The sequence below is a fragment of the Choloepus didactylus genome, chromosome 11, assembly GCF_015220235.1.
Source record: "Choloepus didactylus isolate mChoDid1 chromosome 11, mChoDid1.pri, whole genome shotgun sequence".
In the NCBI taxonomy this organism is placed as follows: Eukaryota; Metazoa; Chordata; class Mammalia; order Pilosa; family Megalonychidae; genus Choloepus; species Choloepus didactylus.
In genome coordinates, this window is record NC_051317.1 from 49,567,904 (window position 1) to 49,594,933 (window position 27,030).

The window sequence follows — 27,030 nt, forward strand, 5'->3', positions numbered from 1 at the left end:
TGATGAAGGATAGTCTTTAGCCATCAAGTTTTACTTCATCTCACTTTCCTGGTTCGAACTGTCAAAGATGCTTATTAACTTCTTTTCTCTTATCTTCCCCCCTTCTAACTCAGATCAAAAAATTATTTGATCTGAGTTAGATCAACTCTCAACTCCCCCTAAGAATGGCCCCTTTATATTCGTGGTAGATTGCAAATAATTGGCCACAGGTTTTCCTCCCCTATGCTGCTGTAGAATCACAGCCTGCCATCCCAGGTTGTTACCACCCTTGCTCTGGAGCTTAAAGAATGTCCTGGGAAGACACAGAGGAATCATATGAATGTTTATTTAGGGAGGCTTACATAGAGGAGATGTGGTCCACAGCATGAGCTGGACCCCAAGTAGTACTCCACTATTCAAGTTGGGATATGCAGCAGTGTATATAGGAAAAGAATAATGAAGGCACAGTGCCAGGCACATAATAAATCATAGGTATTGGGAGGTATTTGATGGAAGGTGCATAGACTTTCTTAACGTTCTTTCCCATGGTCTCTGTGCAGAAACTCTTATCTTTGCAGTCACAAGACCAGGTTTCTGCATCTAATTCACATGGCTGTCATTGCCCCACACCTCTTTCTGTACCAGCTCTGTGTACCAGTCATGTACTGTGCACCTGATACTCCCTGTTCATAGAAGAATTCCCCAGGGGAAGCTGGTTAGCTGCAGTAGAGATAGAAATACTTCTTTCTGACTGCTGAAATCATCAGTTCTCCCTTTAAAACCTTCAAATGATTGGGTGAGATGTCTCTCATTGCGGAAGGCAATCTCCTTTGTTGAATGTGTATGTCATCATCCATAGATGCAATCAGCTGACTGATGATATAAGTCTTCACAGTAAAAAGGCCAGAGTTTGCTTGGCCAAACAACTGGACACCATAACTTAGCCAAGTTTTTACATGTACTTAACCACATGCTATTCAATCCTTTCATTGGAAAAAATGGCTCACAGAAAAGTTATTAAATTTATGGCTTTTGAATGGAAGTCTGATAGGTCCATATTACCCACAATTAAGAAAAAAAGTATAGAAAAATAATGCAATAATGAAGAAATAGAAGAAATATAAAATTCCTGCAATTAATTCTTGCAAATAATCTGCAGGTGTGTCTACTAGCTCTTGGCATCAGATAAAGATGAAACCAACTAAATTTTTTCATGAAGTTGTACTGACAAAATTACAGTGACCTCAAACAGAAAAAAATACCAAATCAAAAACTATGAGACAAACAACAACAATAAACATAAACAAAGAAAAAACAAACAATATCAAAGCCACCTGTGAATGTTTAATACTTAAAACAATCACTGAAACTTAACCATCTAGGAGCGGATGGTCAGCTCAAGAACCAAGCAGCAGCCAAGCAGGCTCTGTTTTCCAATGCCTACCTCTAATATGTTTAATGGAGAAAATCAAGAATTTCCCAGCAGCTATAGAAAAGGAGTGTGGAGACTAAAGGAATAGAAAATATCTTTCACATAATAGAATTGAACTTAAATAAGGAACTTCCAGGAAATAGGGTTTAAGCAACAAACATCTCAATAAAATTTTGAGTTTCCTGTGAAACAATGTCTGTGAGGTGCCTTTATTCTGTTTCACTTTTGGTTAGTTATTTTTGTATATGTGTGTGTGGAGGGGACAGTGGTGCAGATACTTTTTTTTTTTAATTCCTATCCAAATCAAAAAAGAGCTACATCCAGACATAATGTAGAGGATGCTTTTCATTTCCCTTCAATGTAGAGATTACTCACATCATACAGGGTTTCTGGACTTTGAGCTTGGTGCACAGAGTGGAAGGAAGGATCACCCTTGGAGGGAAGTTAAATGCAGTTCACTGTCCTCATTTGAATTCATTCATGATCATGTGAGTTGACTTGAAAAATAAATTTTTAATGGAAGTGATATGTTTGACTTCCATCCTGAGCCTTAAGAACTATTGATTAGAGGGGGCAGAAGATGGTGGCATAAAGAAGAGTGGAAGCTAAGTAGTCCCCCTGGAACAACTGAAAAAAAAAACAGAAACAACTAGTAAATAATCCAGAATAACTGGGTGGGGGGACAAATGAGACCGTCCACTCATCATACACCAACCTGAATTAGGAGGAATGCCCAAGGTCACAGCATAAAATCTGTAAGTAAAACCTGTGGATCCAAGTCATGAGACGCCCTCTCCCATAGCCTGAGCTGCAAAGCCTCATGGTGCCAGAGAGAAGCTCTCTCCCAGCAAGGGAATATAGCTCAGCTGAGCTCCAACTGGGGTTTTAAGTAGCGAGTGTGAACTGTTCACTACAGGTACGAATCCCCAAAAAACAGACAGAGGCTTTGGGTGACGACTGACCTTGGAGAACCGGGGGGTTGCCTTGGACTAGATCTGAAGGGGACTATCTGTTTCTTTTTTGGCTCAGTGGAGAAAGCCCCTGCCATTTTCAGTTCCCAGGACTGTGACTCAGAGAAGTGTGGAGATAGCACAAGCAGAGAGAGAGAGACCATTGAAATGCTAATGACCTCCCCCTAGGGGATCTATCTTCTCTAAGAGGAAAGGAGTGGGACCTTTTCCATTCAGAACCAGATCCCAGAGCCTGGGGGAACACAGCCATACCTCCTCACACCAGTCAAGAATTATAGGCTAACAGGCATCACCTGCTGGGCAGAAAAGCACAGTGACCTGAGGCATCACGGGGTGGAGAAATTTTCTAAGACGCACCCACAGGGAAACCAGATACTGAATATTTCTTCCCTCTGGGACCTGAGCCTGTTCTGGTCTGGGAAAACCTGATTTGTATAACCAAGGAAACCATGCCTAGACAACAGAAAATTACAACCTACACTACGAAAAACAAAGTTATGGCCAAAAGGAACAAACGTACACTTCAACTGAGATACAGGAATTTAAACAACTAATGCTAAATCAAATCAAAAAGTTTAGAGAAGATATTGCAAAAGAGATAGAGGCTGTAAAGAAAACACTGGGCATAGATAAGGCAGAAATTGAAAGTTCAAAAAAACAACTAGTAGAATCTATGGAAATGAAAGGCACAACACAAGAGATGAAAGACACAATGGAAACATACAACAGCAGATCTCAAGAGGCAGAAGAAAACACTCAGGAACTGGAGAACAAAACAGTTCTGAAAGCCTACATGCAAAGGAACAGATGGAGAAAAGAATGAAAAAATATGAGCAACGTCTCTGGGAACTTAAGGATGAAACAAAGTTCAATAATGTACGTATCATTGGTGTCCCAGAAGGAGTAGAGAAGGGAAAAGGGGCAGAAGCAATAATTGAGGACATAATTAATGAAAATTTCCCATCTCTTATGAAAGACATAAAATTACAGATCCAAGAAGCGCAGCGTACTCCAAACAGAACAGATCTGAATAGGCCTACGCCAAGACACTTAATAATCAGATTATCAAATGTCCAAGATAAAGAGAGAATCCTGAAAGCAGCAAGAGAAAAACAATCCATCACATACAAAGGAAGCTTAATAAGACTATGTGCAGATCTCTCAGCAGAAACCATGGAGGCAAGAAGGAAGCGGTGTGATATATTTAAGATACTGAAAGAGAAAAACCGCCAACCAAGAATCCTATATCCAGCAAAGCTGTCCTTCAAATATGAGGGAAAGCTCAAAATATTTTCCAACAGACAGACAATGAGAGACTTTGTGAACAAGACACCTGCCCTACAGGAAATACTAAAGGGAGCACTACAGAGTGATAGAAGACAGGAGTGTGTGGTTTGGAACACAAATTTGGGAGATGGTAGCACAGCAATGTAAGTACACTGAACAAAGATAACTGTGAATATGGTTGAGAGAGGAAGGTTGGGAGCATGTGAGACACCAGAATAAAGGAGGAAAGATAAAGACTGGGACTGTGTAACTTGGAAAAATCTAGAGTGTTCAACAATTGTGATAAAATGTACAAATATGTTCTTTTACGAGGGAGACCAAGCAAATGTCAACCTTGCAAGGTGTTAAAAATGGGGAGGCATTCGGGGAGGGATGCAATCAGCATAAACTAAAGACTGTAACTAATAGAATCATTGTATTAAGCTTCCTTTAATCTAACAAAGATGATATACCAAGGTGAATGCAGATAAGGGGGGGGATGGGGGGTATGTTAGACACTTGACATTGGTGGTATTGTCTGATTCTTTACTCTACTTTGATTTAAAGTTATTTTTCCTTTTGCTGCTTCTTAGCTGCCATTTTTTTTCCTCTTTCTTTTGCCTCTCTACCTTCTTTGACTCTCCCTCCTGCCTTGTGGAAGAAATGTAGATGCCCTTATATAGATAGTGGTGAAGGTGGTGAACACATAAATATATGACCATACAGAGAACCATCAATTATTTACTTAGGATGGAATGTATGGTGAGCGAACAAAACCATATTAAAAAAAAAAAATGGGTTGATGACAAAACCTCAAGGGCAGTATACTGAGTGAAATAAGCCAGACACATAAGGACAATTATTGCAGAGTCTCACTGATAGGAACTAATTATAGTATGTAAACTCATAGACATGAAATATAAGGTACCAAGATATAGGACGAGTCTTAAGAAGGGAGCGGTTGCTTAGTATGAGCAGAATGTTCAACTAGGATGAACTTAAATGTTTGGAAATGAACAGACGTGTCAGTAGCAAGATGTGAGAATAACTAACAGTGGTGAATAGTGTGTGAATGAGGTGGAAAGGGGAAGCTCAGAGTCATATATGTCACCAGAAGGAAAGTTGGAGGTCAAAAGATGGGAATGTATAAAACTGAATCCTGTGGTGGGCAATGTCCATGATTAACTGTACAAATATTAGAAATCGCTTCCATGAACCAGAACAAATGTATGACAGTACAATTAGAAGTTAATAACAGAGGGATATATAGGGAAGAAATACATACCTATTGCAAACTATATACTACAGTTAGTAGTATTTCAACATTTTTTCATAAACAGTAACAGATGTACTATACCAACACTACAAGTCAACAATTGAGGGGGGTTGGTTAGGGATAGGGGAGGATTCGAGTTTCCTTTTCTTTTTTTCTGTTTTCATCTTTCACTTTATTTCTTGTCTGGAGTAATGAAAAGTTTCTAAAAATTGAAAAAAAATCAAGTGTGGTGATGGATGCACAGCTGCATGAGGGTACCCAGGGGCAACTGATTGTAATGGTAAAATTATGTCACTTGAATTATTCATTAATGAAAAATATTTTCTTTTATTTAAAAAAAAAAGTAAATGTACAGTGGGGGAGGAAGGGAATGGGATATTTTGAATGTTCTTTTCTATTTTAATTTTAGTTTTATTTTTTGGAGTAATGAAAATTTTCAAAGATTGTGGTGATGAATACACAACTATATGATGACACGGTGAACAACTGATTGTACTCTTGGAATGACTGTATGTTATGTGATTATATCTCAATAAAATTGCATTAAAAATCAAAAAAAAAAAAAAAAAGAACTATTGATTGGCTTGTCAGTTCCACATCTCACTCTGGCAGTGATCATAGAAGCATTCATTGAAGCCAAGCATCTGTCGGTCCAGTACACTCACTTCTTCCAAGAAAAAGACAGAAACTTGTATTATGCTGTGCCATGGAGATTTGGGGTTGTTTCTGCAAGATGACATACCCTATAATTTAACTTGTGATGGAGCTATACATGAAAGTAACTTTTAGAAATTTCAAATTCCCTAGATCTCATGTGCATACTCTAAGTTGAAGAAAATAATGCCTTTCCTTCCTCTTGGTATGAGAGCAGACGTATGAAATTTTCTTTTAATTTTAATGCCATAAAAATAATATTTGTTATAGAAGGGCTTGTTGAGAAGAGTAAGAATGTGAGAAATGAAGTTATAAAAATAATCGCTTAAAGTTTAGTTTAAAAAATTCATAACTGCAGTCATACTTCTGTGAGAAAATTTCCCTAATCTCCACAATCAAGTTTATAAAAGATTTCTTCCATAAATTCCCTATAACTTGGCAATATGAAAATCAATGACTTCATCTTTAAATTTAACAGAGATTTCTAAAAAGAAAAAAGAGACTACATTGCAACATAACTGTAGATACAAATATCCAGGCAAATTCTTATTTTTAAATAGAAGTTAAAATACAAATCTTTATATCTAAGTATAAAACATTTAAATCTGTTCACATAAATTTAGTCAGTGTATTCATGGGAGGAATATCTTCTTATGATTTCAGTGTGATTTTTAACCAGATTTACTGTATAAGAAATCATTATGTGAATAATGTACTTTTCAGTTTTCTCAGCACTAATCCCAGAACCCTGGCTATTGGGCAGAATATTGTACTTTGTACATCTCACATGTTTCCCAATGTTGAGAAATTATTTTAACTCTGTGTAGAGATTTTTTTTTTCTCTACCTTGACATATTACTTGCTCAAATCTCTTCTTTAGATGTTCTTTCTGCTTGGAACGCATTTATCTCATGTTAAAAACAAATGATAGCAAACATGATTCCTTTTGTCCCCAAAATTTTTGATTTCCAATTCTAAAACACAGATCATAAAAATTTCAATAATGTTCAGATTTAATCTTAAATATTCATAAAAGCATGCGATGAAGAAGCAGGTTTAGGTAAATCTCTTCCAGCTACTCATAATACTTTTACATTTCTTTCCTAAATGAGAACACAATGGGCAGGCAAGGAACATTGTTCACAATTTTGGAGCTTTTATTGTTCTCTAGTAAGTCTCTGATTCTGTGCACCAGAGCCATGTATGTGCTGTACAGCTCAATTTCATGGTGGTCTTATGCTTCAGTGCAAGATTCTTCATGATCATCAGTTCAATTTTAGCTTTGTAATTAAAGTGATGATGCTTTTCTATGAGGAAATACTATATTTGAAAGAATATCAATTTTATTTCTCAGGGTTAGGTATATCATGATCCATATAATAAATGATATAAAACTTAATATTTTCAAGGTGGATGGATGGAGTGAAATTTTCCTCCTGGAATAACTCATAGATTAAATTTTACTAAAGGAGAATTAGACATGATGTTTTCTCTATGCATTAATTCTGATAGAATTAAGAAGAAAACTTAATGCTCAGGAGTAGCAAACTATATTTCATCCCAAACACATAAATTATGGAATTGTTGAAATTAAAAAGGAAAATGTTCACTTCAATGTTGTCCAGAGTCTTGAGTGCTCAGGATATTTTAGTTCTGAAAGGTGACATTTTTAGACCCACTTAAATGTCTTTTGAATTTTTTTCCTTCAAATATTGAATCATTGGCAGTTCTTTTCAGAAGCTGGCTTTAAAGAGCAACCACTGAATCAGCTGTTTCTGGACTCCCAATTGAAATAGAGTATAGTCAAGCTATTTTGCATCTGTGAACACATTCTGGCATTTTTTTCACAGCCACAGTTTGTTTGTCAAATAATCTTTTCCCATAATAAGGGATCAGGCTGAAAACATGTTTTTCAATAATTCCTCTATCTTTGAATATCTGATTTTTCATAGAATGAACATAAAATTCTGATGAGTTTGTAACTGCACAGTGTGTTTCTCATTAGGTATTTAATGAAAGGGAAGTGAAGCCTACCGGTGACATATTGTCAACTATTGATTTGGTAATCTTTCCTACATTTTCTTATCTTGGACATTTCACTATGGGATGTTTCATTCTGTGAAGACAAAAAGACACTTGTCCATCTTACCTATAAAAGTTACTGATTTCCATTAGGTGTTGCTTTGTGGATGTGGTTTACATACCTAACTTGCATAGTTATTTGATCTTCAAGCTTATCATCACTATTTTCAGAATAATTTGTCATGTTTTGTAACTCTTCATTTATATTCCTCCCATCAACTTCCAACACCAATTACAATAAAACCCAAAGAATTTACTGCACCCCACACTGTCCTACATGAGCTAATCCTTGGCACTGTCCAGCCTCATCCTACAATTTTCATGTTTCCCCGAGGCTACAGCAATGATAAAGCAGTACTTTCTCCTTTCTCTGATTGATAAATATTCAAATTTAATGTCATTTCTATATCACATATTAGTCTTTAGGAAAATCTATCTGACATCTAAAAGAGATTAAAATGTATACTATGCAAGGGGAAGGGATAACTTTTAGAAATACTGAGTTGAAACACATAATTGCAATTAATACTAAAGGAGAATCATTTTTAATACTACATGGATTTTGTAGACAGAATATTTAGTATTTATGTATATATTGTGAGAGACAAAGCTATGATTAGATGGATTCTCTTGTAATATATTATGCAGAAATGTTCTGTTTTAAACTAGTCATGTGCCTTAATTATCTAAAGGAAGACAAGCATTCTCTACCAATAATATTTTGTCTTTAAGGTAAACTCCCAGGGAAGGAACATAAAATCTTTGGACAACAGATTTTATATTACCTTAATTATAATATTTTTCATAGCCATTAAATGACAGAACAAACTAGGGACTCAAATATTGCTTGGAGCCTAAGGAATTTTTCCATAAAAATATACAGAAATACACTTGGACTCATGACACTGCATAAAGAACATTTAATATCTAAATGAGGAATACTAGAAAAAGCAGGATATTTTAATACATCCGTTTCATCCAGTACTGCTTGAGTCCCCACTCTGAAGTTTACAATGGGCTTAATACCAGAAAGCCAGGCATGAAGGAGGATGTAACCAATATCCTGGTGTATTACAGTCCAAAGGACCTGACTCTTTCCAGCTCTTTTATTAAATGCATCACTTTTGTGATGACAATGTTCTTAGTGTCAATTTCATGATCTAAGTAAGAAAGTTAACAAAAATTTTTATTGTTGCTTTGATTTACAATGAAATTAACTGTTAGAGTGAATTTTAAACTATAAAGCATTATGCAAATGTCAAAGTTTTATACACACATCAGCTAACTTCTAAGTATACCAATTCTGAATAGTGTTTTATAGACTAAATTTTTAAAAGTGATGGCAATTTAGTCACATTTATAATGTTATTGAGATATCTAGATATTAATTCAAAGGATTATTTACAATTTCACATTACATGCATTGCATTTTCTTATTTATTGATTTCATAGTAAAGTGAGAAACCTAGTAAGGGAATACTACATTATAATAAAGCCTTAACAGCAAATGTGAATGTGTGTGTAGAAATTTTTGTAGGGAAAAGGGATTTTTATTTAAAAAAACATATTTCAGTCCAATTCTTTATCTGTTCTCCCATTTTTATTTCTTTGCAACATATGGGCAGGAATTCACTTTCATGGTAAACACTTGTAATTGTCTTTCTGAGCTGTAATAGATTACAGATTTCTAATCAAGGTGGATTACTGTTTTTATGACCTTGAATGGTTTATGTGACTCTCTGTAGTTATTTCCCCTGAACTGGAAAATTAAATCTAAGTAGAACCTCACTGCCAAACAGATGTTACCTCTGGCTTGAACTGTCTTGGGCAAATTATAAAATAATAATTAATAACTAAGAGCCAATGCCCAGAAATTATGCAGGCATATCCATTACCTCTGTACATAAACAAAATCAATTTTCATTAAATATGTTAATTCCACACAGCATCATTATCAAAGCATTGCCAATGCCTGACTAGGCATTCTGCCTTATTTTCCAAATTAAGCAAAGCCATTTTTCATTATTTGTTTTGATTATCTTCAATATGGCCCATCCTAATTGTGTTGAGAACAGGTGCATTTATGTTGCTAAAGAAACCAGAATAAGAGTGTGAATATGAACCTTTTATATGCCAGGTGGTGAAATTATTTTATAGGGATACACAATGGAAAGTGTTCTACTGATAGCACCCTTAATATAACTACAGACCAAATGTGAAATAAAAGGAGAGCAGAAGAATTATAAATGATGATTTCCAACAGCAACTTCCAGCTGAATCAATGGATGTTAATACTTGCATATATTTGAGAAATTTTGCAACAAGATTGCTAATTATTTAGAACATTTATTCCTGTTCTACATTTCTATTTTTTTCAGGCAAAGTATATTGTAAAAGGAATGCTTTAATTTCAGTCCTTAGGAAATTATGTTCATATGCTTAGTCGAATTAATTGAGTTTTCTTACTTTTAGAAATGTGATGGTTACAAAAACAAGTAGGTATTTTGAAAGTGCTTTTCTGAATTTATTAAATGTATTCCAGAAATTTTATTTTTGATTTGAATAACAATAGTTGACCAATGATAATACCTTGCTCTTTTAATTTGTCTGCTACTTGCATCTCTGATAATATTTATATCATTTATGTAAGCTAACACTATTACTATTCATATCTTTAAAATGATGAAACCAAAGCTTATATAAGTTAAGTAATGTCAAACATTCAGTAAGTTAGTGGAAAGGAAATTCAAAAATCTTTTCCAAAACAGCAAAGTCTGTGCTATATATTCTATACATACATATTCTTCAGGGCTAGGTAATTTTGCATGTCATGAAATTTTGCCTATCATTAGGGTAATAAAGATTCTTGGAACAGATTTCAATTTTTAAACATTATTTTTGTTCTCTAAGTGCCTTACCTGTAATAAATTCATTTTCACTAGGGAAGCACAATAATAAAATATATGGTTTAAACTGTAACAAATTATTAGTTACGCTAATAGAGAAAAACATTTCCAAACCTTAATCGTGTATTATATTGGAAGACAAGGATTATTAGATAACACAAAAGAGTGTACTCTAGAAACCCCATTCACCATGTTTCAAGTCCCTTCTCCTCCATACAAATGATATGCCATGACAGTTAATTAGCCTGATTAACAAATTTGCATTTTTGTATAGTTCCTTTCATTTTCTACTTCTAAATTGGAATTGATAGTAATTGATATATTTAGCATAACATGATTACTTAATGGATTAGGTGTGACTATGCATTACCAAAACACTAAATTGGCTCAGTAAAATATTTAGATACTTCACATAAAAAGAAAAAAAAGACAGAATTATCTTTTGTTCACTTTATCATTCAAACTAATTTTTAACTTCATGAAGTGCTTTAGACAGACAAGTGTGTTTAGAGTCTAACATTATTGAGAATCCCACAAATTTAACTCCTTTAAAAAGTATTTGGGGGTGACATCATCAACATGGAAGGGGTGATGTCATCAACATGGTGATGTAAATAGCTGCCAAAAAATTCTCCCCAGATATACAGCAAAAAAGAGGGATGACACTGACATGTTCAGAACTCTAGAGGAGGGTATGGACTTGAGAAGGAACCTACAGATGCCAAATTGAAGAAGAAGAGAGCTATAGGATAGGAAAACTCCATTCCTGGCTGGTGAGTCCTTTCCCCTCCCCCTCACATGGTCTTGTGCAGCACAGAAGGAACACAGAACCAGTAGCTAGGATTTTTCTCACCTCCCAGCAGTAACACAGACTTAAAAATCATTCACAGAATTAAGACAGATCTCCATCATTTGGAGATCTGGGAGGACATTTCAAGCCCCACAGCAGGCCCTAACTGAGAAAACATGGCTAGAGACTCTTCCAGCCCTGGTTCTGAAAGCCGTTCCCCAATCCTTGAGGAACACAGCAGCCAGTGACCTGATACTTGCCTGGGGAATGGCTGAAAGCTGCAGCACTTGGGGGAGTCCTCTGCCACAAAGGGAGTGGGAGACACAGACCCACACTGAGTCAGACTTTACCAAGCAAAGTGAGGGCACAGGAAACCCACAGCTTCAGCCCTGCCCACTCCAATGGAGGCACCTGGAGGCAATTCAGCCAGGCTCCAAGAGATAATTGAACCCCACCCAGCCAGACTCACCTGGGCTCCAAGAGGTAATCCAGCCCCACCCAATTGGACAAGGCCAGGCTACAACAGGTAATTCAGCCCCACATGGCCAATCTCAGATGTATTCCAAGAGGTACTTCAGCCTCACTTGGTCAGACACAGGCTGGGATCCAGAAACTAAACACCTTCGGAGGACAATTAAGTTACCAAACAGTGCTATCTGCTGGGAAGACCAGAAAGTGCAAGGGAATCTCAGAAACTCTTCAGACCTTATCCCAGGTGCAGTGGAGCTGGTCTATACCCCATGCTCAGGAAACAAGCCCAGTTTAATTTGAGACAACCCCATAGTTAAAGCAGTGTTCTAAAACAAACCTAGGGCTTGCAGGCTGACAAAAAAACAGCACCACTGTGTGCCTATAGACTTGTTTAATACACACACAGAGAACTTGCTAAGGTGCTCAGTGCCTACTCCCCGGAAGCAGGCTGCTGTGGGTATATGATTATAAGGGGAGACTGGAGGCAGAGCTAATCTGACAACAGGTCAGTGACAGAGACATATAGGCAGGGAAAGAACCAGAATAACTAGAGCTGAAAAATTCTGATCAGTTAAGCAAAAGCTATGTTAGAGGTCTAGAATAAGTTGAACTGAATGACAAAGAACAGATGGAGAACAAATCCAACCAAAGTGAAAATCCAAAGTAAAAGAGTGAAAACAACCTCTAGAATAAGTAAGCAAAGAAAGCAGATGGTTAGACACCAATAAAAATTATGAGTCACACTAAGAAAAATGAAGATATGGCCCAAAGGAACAAACTAATGCTTCAAAAGAGTTACAGGGGTTGAAACAACTAATTAAAGATGTTCAAACAGACATGCTAAATCAATTCAAAAATCAAATCAATAAGTTGAGCAAAGACATGGCAAAAGAGATGAAGGATATAAAGAAGACATTGGACAAACATAAGGAAGAACTCAAAAGTTTGATAAAACAAATGACAGAATGTATGGGAATGAAAGGCATAATAAAAGAGATGAAAAACACAATTCAGACTTACAACACCAGAGTTGAAGATGCAGAAGAATGGATTAGTGAACAAGAAAACAGGGTATCTGAAATCCTACACAAAAAAGGGACAGATAAGGAAAATAATGGAAAAATATGAGCAGCGTTTCAGTGAATAGAATGATATGAAGCATATGAATATACACGTAATGAGTGTCCAAGAAGGAGAAGAGAAGAAAAAGGGGCAGAAAAAATAATGGACAAAATTATCACTGGAAATTTCCCATCACTTATGAAATACATAAAATACAGATCAAAGAAGCATAGCATACCCCAAACAGTATAGACTCAAATAGACCTACTCCAAGAGAGTTACAAATCAGATTGTCAAATGTCAAAGACAAAGGAAGAATTTTGAAAGCAGCAAGAGAAAAGCAATCCATCACATACCAAATAAACTCAATAAGACTATGTGCAGATTTCTCAGCAAAAGCCATGGAGGTGAGAAGGCAATGGTATGACATTAGTTAGACATTATAATGCCTAACTAATATGGACTAACTATAATGTGCAAACTCTGATAGTTGAATCTGTGAGCATAGGTTATCAGGGGAACGATTATTGTAATGGTTCATAGATTGTAAGCTCCTACAGCATTTACCTCTATACCTGAGCTGTGATGGTTATTTCTAGATTCTGAGGTGCTGAGCTCTTGTGTATAACCTGGTTGGTCCCTGGAAATTCAGGTATCTGTGTGACACCTGAGATTCAGAGCTAGAGTTTGGTAGCTAAGAATGTCAACATTACCCATACAGCAAATGTTAAGCTGCAAAAGAGATCAGATTTCAATTAGAGATATGAGTGAAATTGCCTTGGTTAGGACTAAGGTATATCAGGCTAAAGGGTAGAGGATGATATTGACTTTAGTTTAAAACTTCAATTTCTGTGTGAGACCATAGGTAGAGATGTTTATTTGGTGGAAAATCTTTATTTTCTGTAGCAGCTATATAATTTCACTTGTATGGTCAGTTTACTCAAATCCATAATTACATGCAGCCTTGAATAGGGGGTGAGATCTGGTTTCTTTGTACAGGTTTGTGTGAAGCCCCAATACATCCCAGAGTAATATGGGCACAGGATAAAGATGTATTTTTAAATCCCCCTTGAGGGACTTGGGGGAAATGTGGAAATATTAAATTTACTCACCTGGGGAATTCTTGAGATTCTGACAAACACTGGGGACTAGCAACTTAGTAGGCAAGCCCTCAATCTTCGGACTTACCCTTATGAAGCCTGTTATGGGAAAGGAGAGGCTAAGCCTACTTATAATTGTGCCTGAGTCAAATTCAGAGAACCTCTTTTGTTGCTCGGAGGTGGCCTCTCTCTCTTAGCCAACTTAGCAAGTGGACTCACTGCCCTCCTGCCTTCATGGGACATGAATCCCAGGGGTGTAAATCTCCCTGGCAACATGGGACATGACTCCTGGGGATGAGTCTGGACCTGAAATCATGGGACCGAGAAAGCCTTCTTGACCAAAATGGAGAAGAGAAATGAAGCAAAGTAACATTTCAGGGGCTGAGAGATTTCAAGTGGAGTCAAGAGGTCATCCTGGAGGTCATTCATTCTTAGGCATTATGTAGATATCCCTTTTCAGTTTTTAGTGTACTAGTATAGCTAGAAGGAAATACCTGAAACTGTTGAACTGCAACCCAGATGAGTGCATAACTATAAACTTACATGGTGTGACCAAGTGATTGTAGAAAACCTTGTGGCTCACATTCCCTTTATCCAGTGTATGGACAGATGAGTAGAAAAAGGGACAAAATTTAAATGAATAACAGGGGTGGAAGTGTTGTTTGGGTGTTCTTTTTTGCTTTCATTTTTCTTTTTTCTTTTTTTTTTTTGAGAAACGAAAGTGTGCAAAAATTGACTGTGGTGATGAATGCACAACTATATGATGATACTGTGAACAATTGATTGTAGACTTTGGATGATTGTATGGTATGTGACTATATCTCAATAAAAATGCAAGGAAAAATGTCTTTGCTCTTATATGCTCATGTTTTGAGTTTCTTTCATGTAAATTCGGTGGTTCTTGTTTTATTTCCTTTGGAGTTACCAAAAATCATAAGAAATGAATCTATAAATCTGGTGTTCTTGAAATAACTAAAGGCTGACATGGAATGTACAAAATTTTATCTTATTTCACAGTTCATGTTTAATTTTACATTTGAATTCAGGTCTCCATATTGCAAATAGAAAAATAAAGATAATACCCAACATACCTGAATAAAATTAATGCTTATGTAAGATAGATTGTATTCTCATTTTCCCTAATGCGGTTATGAAATCTTTGAAGCATGATAGAACTTTCCCCATGTGATAAATGTAGCTTGTGGTAGAGTCAGTATGTGGAAACTTTCCTGAAAACTCCACACCCCAGGCTCATAACTCATAGGCATCATTAATTTTTATAGTTGAGACACATTTTGGTTGTAGTAATAATGGTTTACTTAAACAATTATTTTATTATTGAGCTTTTAATCTAAGCATACTGCTATCAGACAGAAGTAAAAACATTTTGCCAGATTATAAATAATCTATTTATAATTCCAGGTGACAGATTCTTGAAAATGGTTTTGTCATTTAATACAGTAGCTTTTGAAATTTATTGAAAAAAGGATTAAACAACTATCTATCACATTCCTTTCCATAATGATTAAATGTATATTTCCTCAATAAAAATAATTTTAGTGTGATATATAATGGCATGTGACAAAACTATCAAGAGTATTATTTATTTAAATCTTATCATAAGCCAAATATTAATCTACAAACTGGAGATTCAAGGAATAATAAGGTAACAGAAATCCACGTCATTGAGGAGCTTCCATTTTGAATGAATAATACATAATGTCTGCTAATTGCAAACGCTCCAAGGAACATCAAACAGGGTAACATTGTAGAAAGTCATTGAGTGACATGTTGCTAATAGAGGCAGGGTGGCAACAGAAGTTTTCACAGAGAAGCTGGTATTTGCATCAAGATCTAAATTCATGAGAAGGAGACATCTAATGAAGAAGAATACACCAATAAGTATATAATGAACACTTTGTGGTATTCTAATCACATTATTAATTTAAGGAAGTCTCACGGTGTTTTAAGGAAGTAATCCTTTCTAGTTGTTCATTCATTTTAGTCAATCAAATCACAGTTTAGACAAATCCACCTTGGAGAGGATTGTGCTGGCTGAGTCTCATTTTTATTTAATGAATTTGTGGGAGGAAAAATCCATTCTACAAGGGTATCTATGGAAAATATAGTATTACAAACACTGGATTCTTACAGACTAGGTGTACAAAATCCTGCTTTATTTGAGAATTGCCATCCTTCCTAATCATTCACCAAGGTATCTTCTCATTAATTTCCTCTATGGGTATTTTTCTTTGCCTTGTATAGCTAAGCTACCTTTTTCTTTTAATCCACATTATGATTATAGCAACAAATAATTATTTGGCAACAGCCCATGATTCAGATAATATTAAAAATATGCAACTTTAATTAATTCAGTTCTAAAACCCTAGAAATAATGGAGATATTTTCCTGAAACATGGGTATTTACAAATCAGCATTTAAGAATAAAAATAAAAATACATTTCAAGTTTTAAGAATCAGATCTTCAGTCAGCAGACTACAGAGCATTTTTTGAAAGATTGTATCATGGTAAAAGAAGACTTGAGTGTTGGGAAGACAAGAGGAAAATGAAATGGTTGCATTTGTAGTAATTTGGAGCTGTTATGTACCCCAGAAAAGGCCATCTTCTTTCAATCCATTCCTGTGGGTGAAGACCTATTGTGGGTGGGACCTTTTTGGTTAGGTTATTTAATTGAAATGTAATCCAGCCCATTCAAAGTCTGTCTTAATCCTTTTCCTGGAGTCCTTTATGAGAGGAAAAAGGACAGAAAAAGCCAAGAGAGCTTTGAGAGAAAATCTCTTAGAAGCTAAGAGAGGACCTACAGAAGCTCAGAGAGGAGGCCACTGGAACCAGAAGCTGAAAGCAATGAAACCCAGGAGTGAAGGACAGCAGAATCTGCTCATGTGCCTTGCTATCTGATAAAAAAATCCCAGGTGTCAGCAACCTCTCTTCAGAGAAAGTACCCTGTTAATGCCTTAATTGCGACATTTTCAAGGTCTTAGAATTGTAAATTTGTTAGTTAATAAATCCCCATTGTAAAATAAACCCATTTCTGGTATGTTGCTTTCTGGCAGTTTTAGCAAACTGAAACAGCATTGTAAGACTAGATGCTTTAACAATGGATTCAACAGCAAGCATGAATGGACAAGGTTCTATGAATAAGATGGTTTACTAATTGTTGGGAATATAAATTCAAGTAAGAGATAGTCAGTAGAGTGATTCTGTGGAAGAATACAGAAGTTGAAATTTTGTTCATAACCATCTAAAGAGGGAGTCAGTATAATGAATAAGAAAGGCTGATAGGTTCATATTAGAATACCAATAGGAAAAAATTGGAATGCATGGTTCAGTAAAAACAACTCTCTGTTTAGCAGTTGTTTCTATGAGCAATAATCTTTTATTCCCTCATTATTTCAAAAATTATTAATTAAACATACTTTATTCAAGTCTTTGCAAAGCACTGAGAATGCAGGAATAAGTAAGGCTAACCTGATTACATACTTTATGAAGCTTATAGTCTGGCTGGGAATATAGCCAAGAAACATACCTAATGGCATGTACTTATGAAATTACTAGTGTTATGAAATGAGGTACAAGGTTAAGGGATCATATAACAATAAATCTATTCTAATTTAGGAGTTAAGGAAGCATACTTAAGAAAGTGATTATTAAGCAGAAACCAGTAAGAGCTGTATACTTGTCAATCAAAGAACAATTATCCCTGGTAGTTGGAAGTGTATTTTCCAGATCCAGGCAATCAGGAGAGAGGATGAACATTCAAGGAATAAATATAAGTTCCACATGTTTGTACAGGAGTGTGTAAGTGAAAATTAGAATTAAAAAATCACAAAACCTTTAAAAATTAGTTGAAGGAAGCAAGAGACTGACATGTTCTAAATTTTATTTTTTCAATTACTACCTGCTGTGTAGTGATTGGATTGCATGTGGGTAAAACTGATGGGAAGACCACATGGCAGAATAGTTTATCCCACTCTGCTGAGGGATACAGGGGATACAGGCAAGAACAGTGGAATAAAATTTTTCATCAAAGGTAGCTGTAAGTGAAATGATTTTTTTTTTAAAATTTGATACTGACAATGAAGAAATAGAGAAATGTAATTATCAGAACTATGGACTATGTTTAGTGGGGCCATGAAATTTTTGAGTTCAAACAAAAGAAACTGAAAATAATTGACTAGTGAGTTAGATGACATAGACAAGTTGAAATGAAGAAAAGTAAACATATTGAAGATTGTGAATTTTGAAATTTATGTTCAAAATTTTGAATATTCTAATTTGAGAAACATGGTGAATGATCATATTTTTCCATTATGTTCACTATGTGCGTCCTAAACATTTAGACTTGTGTTTGGAACTTAGTAATTACTCAATATTTGTTGAATGGAAAGTTAAGTGAATAAATTGATTTATTAATTAATGGTACATTTTGTTGAGATTGTGAAGAGGAAATATGAGCAAGCTTTGGGAAAGATGATGCATTAAGTTTTGGAATGTTGATTTTAAGATATATGTGATATATCCAAGTGAAAATATTAAAGATGTGATTTTATATATATATATATATATATATATATATATATAGAGAGAGAGAGAGAGAGAGAGAGAGAGAGAGAGAGGGAACTATAAAATTGAGGCAAAGAGGCAAAGTCTGATCTCAAGAGCTTAATGTCTTTAAGAGAAAGGCCCCTTCCCCCAGTATCTAAAATTAGAGAACTACCATTTTGCATGAATTTCAATTATAGTTGTTCATGTATACAATATACAGTGTTTTTTCAAAGTGTGGTTCTGAAACATCAACATCACAATCCCGATGTATTTGCTGAAAGTGCAGCATCCAGCATTTCTCTTAGATACTGAATAGAATTTCTGGAGGATGTTTTTCAAGGATCTACATATCTAATTTGCCTACATAATTCCTAGTAACTCAGTTCAAGGACCATTGATTTAATATTTCTACTTATAGTCACTTGGAAAATATGATGAGATTAAAGAAAAGTCTATACACATCCCTAGGACACTTTAATTTTTGTATTTTCTTATAGAATATTTCATTGACTCATTCAATGAATACATATATGCACACAAAATATATATTTATATATATAAATATATATATATTCCTTTCATGTCAGACAGTTATATATTGCATACATAAAAATGATATACAGTTTTTATAAATATATTCTGATGAAGAGATTGACAAGCTAAGAAGTTCAATATAGAATGATAACTAATATGATGGAGATAAGTGCTTTTCCTTTTGTTGTAATTTATTAAGAAATACCCTATCAAGATTTAGCTGACTTTTCCTTGCAAGCTTTAAGGTGATTGTGGTAGTTTGGAGCTGTATGTAACCCACAAAACCATGTTATTACACTTAATCCATTCTTCTGGGTATGGACTCATTGTAAGTAGGACTTTTTGGTGAGGTTACTTCAGTTAAGGTGTGGCTCAACTGAATCAGCATGGGACTTAATCTTAATACTGGAGTCCATAAGCAGCATGTAATTCAGACACATGGCAAGAAAACCACAGGAAGCAAGAAGCCAAAAGTCAAGAAAACCTGGAAGATAACTGAAAGTCCAGGAGAGGCTGTCATATGCATTGCCATGTGACTGAGGAACCAAAGATCAAGGACTGCTGGCAGAGAACCCCAGAATCCATGTCATGGGGAAGAAAGCATTGTCCTTGATGATGCCTTGATAATAGCCTTTTTTTTAGTCTCAAAACCATGAGCTAATAAATTCTCATTGTTTATCTTCACCCATTCCATAGTATTTGCTTGAACAGACAAGAAAACTAAAACTCTGATAAAAACAGAACAGTTAGCTTGAGTGTTTGCTTTATTTTTTTTAAAAAAATAATAATTTTTATTAATTTTATTGTTTATTTTAATATAAAACCTAGATTCCAACAATCTCTTTGATTTCAAAATGAAGTCATATTTGCTTTACCATACAAATGACATTTCACTCAAATCTCCAGTTTAGAGACAAAATTTTATACTTTCCTCCCCTATGCAACAATTAGTGTTGTCATATAAACTATACCAATACAAATGACAAATGCAAGAGTATTGTAACTGTTGCTTTAAATGGACGCATATCTGTTAAAGAAATAAAGTAAATAACTGAAATATTATATATAATCTCATATATTTACACACATTTACAATCTCATGTATTCTTCATTCCTTGGTGTAGCTCCGAGTTGCCCCTTGGTGTAATTTCTTTTAAGCCTGAGTGGTTCCTTTAAATTTTCTTATAGTGCAGTCTTACTGATGATGTATTCTTTTACTTTTTGTTTATCTGAAAATGTCTTTTACACCTTTGATTTTGAAGGATGATTTCAATGAATATAGAATTCTTGATTTACAACACTTTTCTAAAAAATGTATTTCAGAAGTTTTAATATGTTTTTGCAATATATTCTGGCTTTTATTATATCTGATGAAAAGTCAGCAATTAATTAAATGGTTTCCCTGTTTTTCTCTTCAAGCTCTGCCAGGCTCAAGATGTGACTCTGACTACTTGAGACATAAGTAGTCACCTTTCTGCCAATGAAAGTGTACATTTCTGGAGATTACCCTGAGGTTAAAAACAAAACAACATACAACAAGAACAAAGAATTCATCCAATACAAAGTTCTCTTTTTCAAGTATTAACTCCTACATAGACACAGATTTTTATTTTCCATGCCAACTTATTTCATTATATACATAGATATATATATAATATAGTATAATATAATATAATATAGTATATAATAAAATATATGTAATAAAATATATAAAATATATATTAGTGATTATATATAGTATAATATAATAATTTATTAGTGATAAGCTAATACTTTGGGCTGGATTTATATAAAGAAAGACTGTTTTTCACTCTTTTGATGTACCCTTTCTCCCATGGTCATCACTTAAATTTTAGCTTTATTTTCTATACCTCAATTCTCCAATTACTTAGACTACAGTTTTCCACTGCTAATATTTCCAAAGTAATTAAATTGTATGGAGCACCCTCAAAGCTGCAATTCAAATTTTTTACAGTTTAAAGTTAAAATTTTTCAAAAGTAAACACTTACCTATTTCTGTCTCTTTTTTCTTGACATTTTACTGACTTTAAATTTTTGTTTTGTATATCTTGTCTAGATTTTATAATTCTTATTGCCAGAAGTGTTTACATGACCACTTCACTTTAGCTGCATTAATGGATACTCTTCTGCAGTGTGCTTTTTCAGTAAGTAGATTCAGCCTTTTAATTGATTCTCACCCATCTCTGGGTACTCCTATTATAATGATGTTGGATATTCTTTGCCTCTTTTAAACCATTTCTCTTCAAATAATTTGATTTCTTTCCTCATTTTTTATTTAAAAAACACTTTTTTAAACACTTCTTTAAATTTTGGCATTATCTATGGTATTCATTTTCATTTTGTGCCTTCTATATTTTTCTTTATTTCTATTTTTTGTTTCTAATTTATTCCTGATGCCTATCATCAATGTTTTTCAAATTTCCTTTCTCCAGTAATCTCATTATTAGGTTCCTTCCCCTAATTCTGGATTGTACCACTTTTTTATTTTCAGTATCATTTCCTATAATTTTTATATGTTGTTTTGTAATATTAGATTAAAGTTTTCATCTCTTTTGGCCAGGTTTTTTCTGGCATGCTTTCCATATCTGTAAGTTGTTATTCTCCCCATTGTTCTATGTATCTTTGATAACTTGGGTTTGATTGAAATTGGGGTTATTCTTATGTTTAAGTGAGATGGGGTTGCTGGGGTGGATAAGTCAGAATGATTTTCCTAGTTTTATGTTACTAGAGCTGGCTTTTCTCTGTTATATTATACTATTAAAACATATGACCTATTTTCTGAGAACTTTCTCTGTTTTCATCTCTTTATTTTATCTGAAATGCTTCTTTCCTGCTCTTTTGCAGTTATCTTGGCCTTTCCAATCTGAATTCTGAAACATCCAGAAGTTTCTTTTAATTTGAGGTATGAATTTATCCTGCTTGGAAGCAGGTTAGTTTCAAATTTTCTTAGGATTAAAATCATCCTAGGTTAATCTCCTAATACCCACCTATCATTCAGAGACTGTAAACCCATTTTCTAGTTAAGCCAGCTGTTATATTTGCTAAGTTTTCCATATCAAGTGGGAATAATTCCCTTTGGCATGAGTAATTTTGAGTAAATTCTGTTTTGTTTTTTTTTTTCAGTCTGAGGAATTGGACATTTCTTTTATTCCTTCCCTCTGTCTCATTCTACAGAGCTGGTGTTGCCACATGAGTGAAATTCCTATTAGTGGTTTCATACAATGTGCATACAATTCTTTGGATTTCTTGGACATAAACCATCAACTTGTATTAATGTAGATGTGTCTTTTTTGTTAAATTGTTTTAGCTGCTTTGTCTGTTTCTGTGAGGAGATAAAAAAATTCAAAATGAGTTTGCTCATATTTATCCACCATATATCTAATTTTGGGTATCTTAAATGAACCACATGAGGTACCAAAAATTCTTACAAAAATTGTAAGAAATTACTTAATTTTTCAAAGACCAATAAAAGTCCCTGGGTAATATGTAATACAAATATAAATCCCAAATTGGTAAAGTTTCCTTTGATAAACAGGTAAAATTTTCACTGTCAGATTATCTAAGTATCCATATAATTAAACATTAAAATAAATAGTTTAAATAAGATTTTTATGATGACCTCTTATGGTATTTACTCAGTTGCTTGCTCTTACAAAAGGAAATCTATTGATATGCCAACCATGATCAAATCTAATTCAAATTAATTCGCTATATATTAATATGATCTTTCAATACTACCAGGATATTGCTTTGCATTGTTCACAAATTCTGAGTCAGTTTTGGATCTGGGTTTAATTTTCACAGAAGAAAATAAATTTCCATCTCTACTTCTATGAAAAATAATTATTGAGATCCAATATTTTCATTTTCCTTTCTGCCTACACACATGCCAATGAAGGAGAGTGTTCCTGGATAAGACCCAAGCAAAGCTTAATAATCCATTCAGCAGGGCTTAGGACAATCAAATACAGTAATTTGTACCTTGGTTTTCTTTCTTTCCATTTTTCTACCTTGATTACATGTAGAAGATGCTATCAAAATGAAAATATTGCTATATTATAATTGAAATTCACATTGTTCTAATGAAGCCCAGAATTTCAGTTGATAAACTTTGAACACAGACAAAAAAAATCAGGTTATAATCCATGACTTTTGGAAAGTTTTACTTTTACATTGCCACATTTACTATTTTTGTTGTCTTCATTCCCCATTCAAGAGGAAAATATTAATAAAACTGCCATAATAACTAAGTACTGAGTATTTTTAGGTGACAACAGGAAAGCCAGTTTCTGGAGAAGCTGTACCAGGACCTAAAGCCTCCAAGCCATGGCTCATCAAGAGACAAGTAGTTACAAGTGATACTGACAGGAGATAAATACACTTGCACTCATGGACCTGTTAACACAAAGGAAATATAAAAATATGACAAAGTACTTCAAGTTATCAAAACATTGACTGAAAAGAATAGAGTGTTATCTCTATCATGAACCAAATGCCCAAAATAATTTCAGAAGAGTACTAAACTGTAGTAATTTTGTGACATGTGTTTGTGGCAGGGGAAGGTGAGTCCAAGATGTTAGGATACAGTATAGATGTTATTCACTTTAAAGCAAGGATTATTCTTTTCACAATGAATTGAAGTTAAACTCTAGAAATAATTTCACTTTATGCTGTTTGCACTCCCTCAATTCAAAATATGGTTTTATAGTAAATTCTGCTTATCATGAAAGTTACAAAATTAAATGAGTTGTATACTCTAAATATGTAATTTATTTAGAGGCAATATTGTGTAGGGGTTGAATTCTGAGGAGCATGAATTCTGGAACCAAACTCTCAGGCTTCAAATCCCTGACCTCTTGAAAAATCAAATTATCTCTCTAGGACTCATTAGCAAATGACTGTTGTTCATCATTTACTAAACAGCAATGAGTGCACATTTAACCCCATCTAGATTAGTATTAGCTTTTATTAATATTGAGATTTTTATTACTCCTTATTAGTACATATCCTAGCTAGTATACCTACATGGTGATACAAAGGTGCTAAAATAGACTCTAAAGTCGAGGAAACTAGATCCAATTGACTGTTTCTTAATTAATTTGTTGAGAATTTTTAATGCAATAATTTGCCACTTTACCTAAATGGTACACCTTCTTAAAGCATAGGCAATTAAATAAGTCAACAGTGTTTACATTTTCTCCATTAAAAAGCATATATTTCTAAGAATTATCTACATGTCATCCAGAAAACTTTGGTTTCTTAATATAAGTTCCCAATAATATAAGTTTCAGTAAATGAATCAGAAATAAACATGTGGGTCTGCTATACAGGTAATGGAAATTTTGATAGTGAGTAAAGATTAGATGATTCTTGCAATTGTGGAGTTTGGAAATAACGTCAAGCAACTCTTAATTGCCTTTACATGTTTGTTTTTAGTATATCTTCATAAAAGTGATTTAAAATAATTAAGAATGAAAGAAGTCAATCTATTCTATAAATGACCAAACTAATTGATTTTCTGCTTACTTACATAACTATAAAATTCAGGTATGCTAAGGGAGTTGTTGTAAAATTGTCCATTGAGATATTAAACCTTATTTACTCATAGCAGTTAATTTTAAGAAATACTAGTTTTGCTTAACTTTGTGCATATTTCAAAGTGAAATTTTAAGTCTCTTTAAAGATTTCATTTTCCTCAGAAAAACTTCCATATCTTTGTACCTTTTACCTTAAGGATAAATTAGAGAATATAAGTAGAAATAGAAATAAAAAAGTTTTTTTTTTCCTTTATTGCATTAACATGTCATAAAATAAGTTGCACTAAAATGCTAGAACAATAAATGACTAATTTTGCAAAGTTCAAGTAAATGCCAGATAGTATAACATTTATCATTTAGCAATGTGAACATGACCTTATGGAAATCAAATGAAGAGTTCTTTTTTTTTTTTTTTTTAATTTTAATCTGGCTTCAACCCCAAATTTTATCACTGACAATGGAATTTTCAGGGCATTTTGGTTGGAAAATGACAGAAGCCCAACTTGAAACAAAAAGCAAAGACAAAAAATAAACAAATATATATTGAGGTTGATAAACACATGTACAGGAAAGGATGCAAATCACTTTGGCATTCCAGAGTTTGGAATCCAATGTTTGGAATGGGGATAGAAGCATTGTTGAGGGCATGGAATGCATTATGCAGAAACAGCTAACCTCATAGAATTGTGGATTTTCTAAGCAAAACCTCAGCTGTGGCACGATCTTGAAGAACCATCTTTAGTACTCAAAGTGCAGTCATGTAGAATGCATAATATGCTCTTAATCAGTCAGTTCTTCCACAGCCAGACCTGAAAGTAAGTGCTATAGGTAGGGATGGTGCCTGTCACCCATACACTTATCATATTACTTTGTTCTCAGCCTTCTAATTTTGAAATATGCTGATTTAGAATTTTTAGTAATCAGGTCTAACAGAAGACACAAAAGTGACTCTACCATTAAAATTTTTGACTTCTATCTGCTCATTTTGAGGTTTTTGTACCATCAAGAAAAGAAATGGAAAGGGAATTGTGACTTTATATTGAGTGATTAACCTTAACTAACCATGGAAAGTCATGTTGTTGTTACACAGTTTATGGTGGAGTAGGAATGGAATCTGAAAAATCCCCAAGAATGCTACTGTGTGGTAGTTTGGAGTTATGTACCCCTGGAAAGGTCATGTTCTTTTAATTCATTCTTGTGGGTGCAGACCTACTATGGGTAAGACCTTTTGGTTAGGTTGTTTTGATGGAGATGTGACTCACCCAATTCAAGGTGGGTCTTAATTCTGTACTGGAGCCCCTTATGAGAGGATAAAAGGCAGAAACACTGAGAGAGTGAGAAAGAGAGAAAGAGATTAGAGAGATAGAGATAGAAAGAGAGAGAGAGAGAGAGAGAGAGAGAGAGAGAGAGAGTGTTTAGAGAGAAATGCCCTGGATAGAACCCACAGATGCTCAGAGAGAAAGCCACTGGACTCAAAATTTGAAAGCAATGAAACCCAGGAGAAAAGGACTGGCTGATGCTGGCCATGTGTCTTGCTATCTGACAGAGGAACCCCAGATGTCAACAGCCTTTCTCTGGAGAAGTTATCGTTGTGTTGATGCCTTAACTTGGACATTTTATTGGCCTTAGAATCATAACTTAATAAATCTCCATTGTTAAAAGCCAACCTATTGATGGTATATTGCATTTCAGCAACTTTAGCAAACCTAAACAACTGCATTGGTGCACATATCCAGTGTTAAAATTAATGGAAGAGAAATCCAAAAATGTACAAGCGGAAAGATGAAAGGCTACTATTTCCAGAGAATGAAGATTTAGATCACCTCATTGGGCAAATAACTCTACCAGCTGAGGGGCTGCTTGAAGTCAAAATTTCCTTGGAATGGCTAATGGTGAAGAAAGTAACAGCTTGGTCTAGGATACAATTGCTCAATGAGGAATATATCAAATATGAACAGTCCTTTTTTTATTCATATGTGCTTGTATATATAAATTTCACATTTATAACTTTTTTCCATAAGAAAAAATGAATCAGAGGGAAATAGACTTATCCAAGTATAAGACAGGCTCAAAACTGGGTGAAGTAACTGGAGGAAGGGTATGTGTTCTCAGTAAACATGCATTTTGGAAGTTTTGAGATGTTGGGTGTATTTTAATATCTGGCAAACATTGTAAGGGACAGTAATGAACATATGTGTCACTTAATATTGTCATAACAAACCAAAAGCAGATTGAATTCAAAAGTAAACAGCATTTAAAAGCAAGTTCTAAACTGCTACAGTTTGAATGGTAAATGTAATTTATTTGCTTCCTTAGTTGGAGCTTCCAATATGACCAGCACAGAATAACAAGGACAGGGTACACAATACATTTAAAGATGAG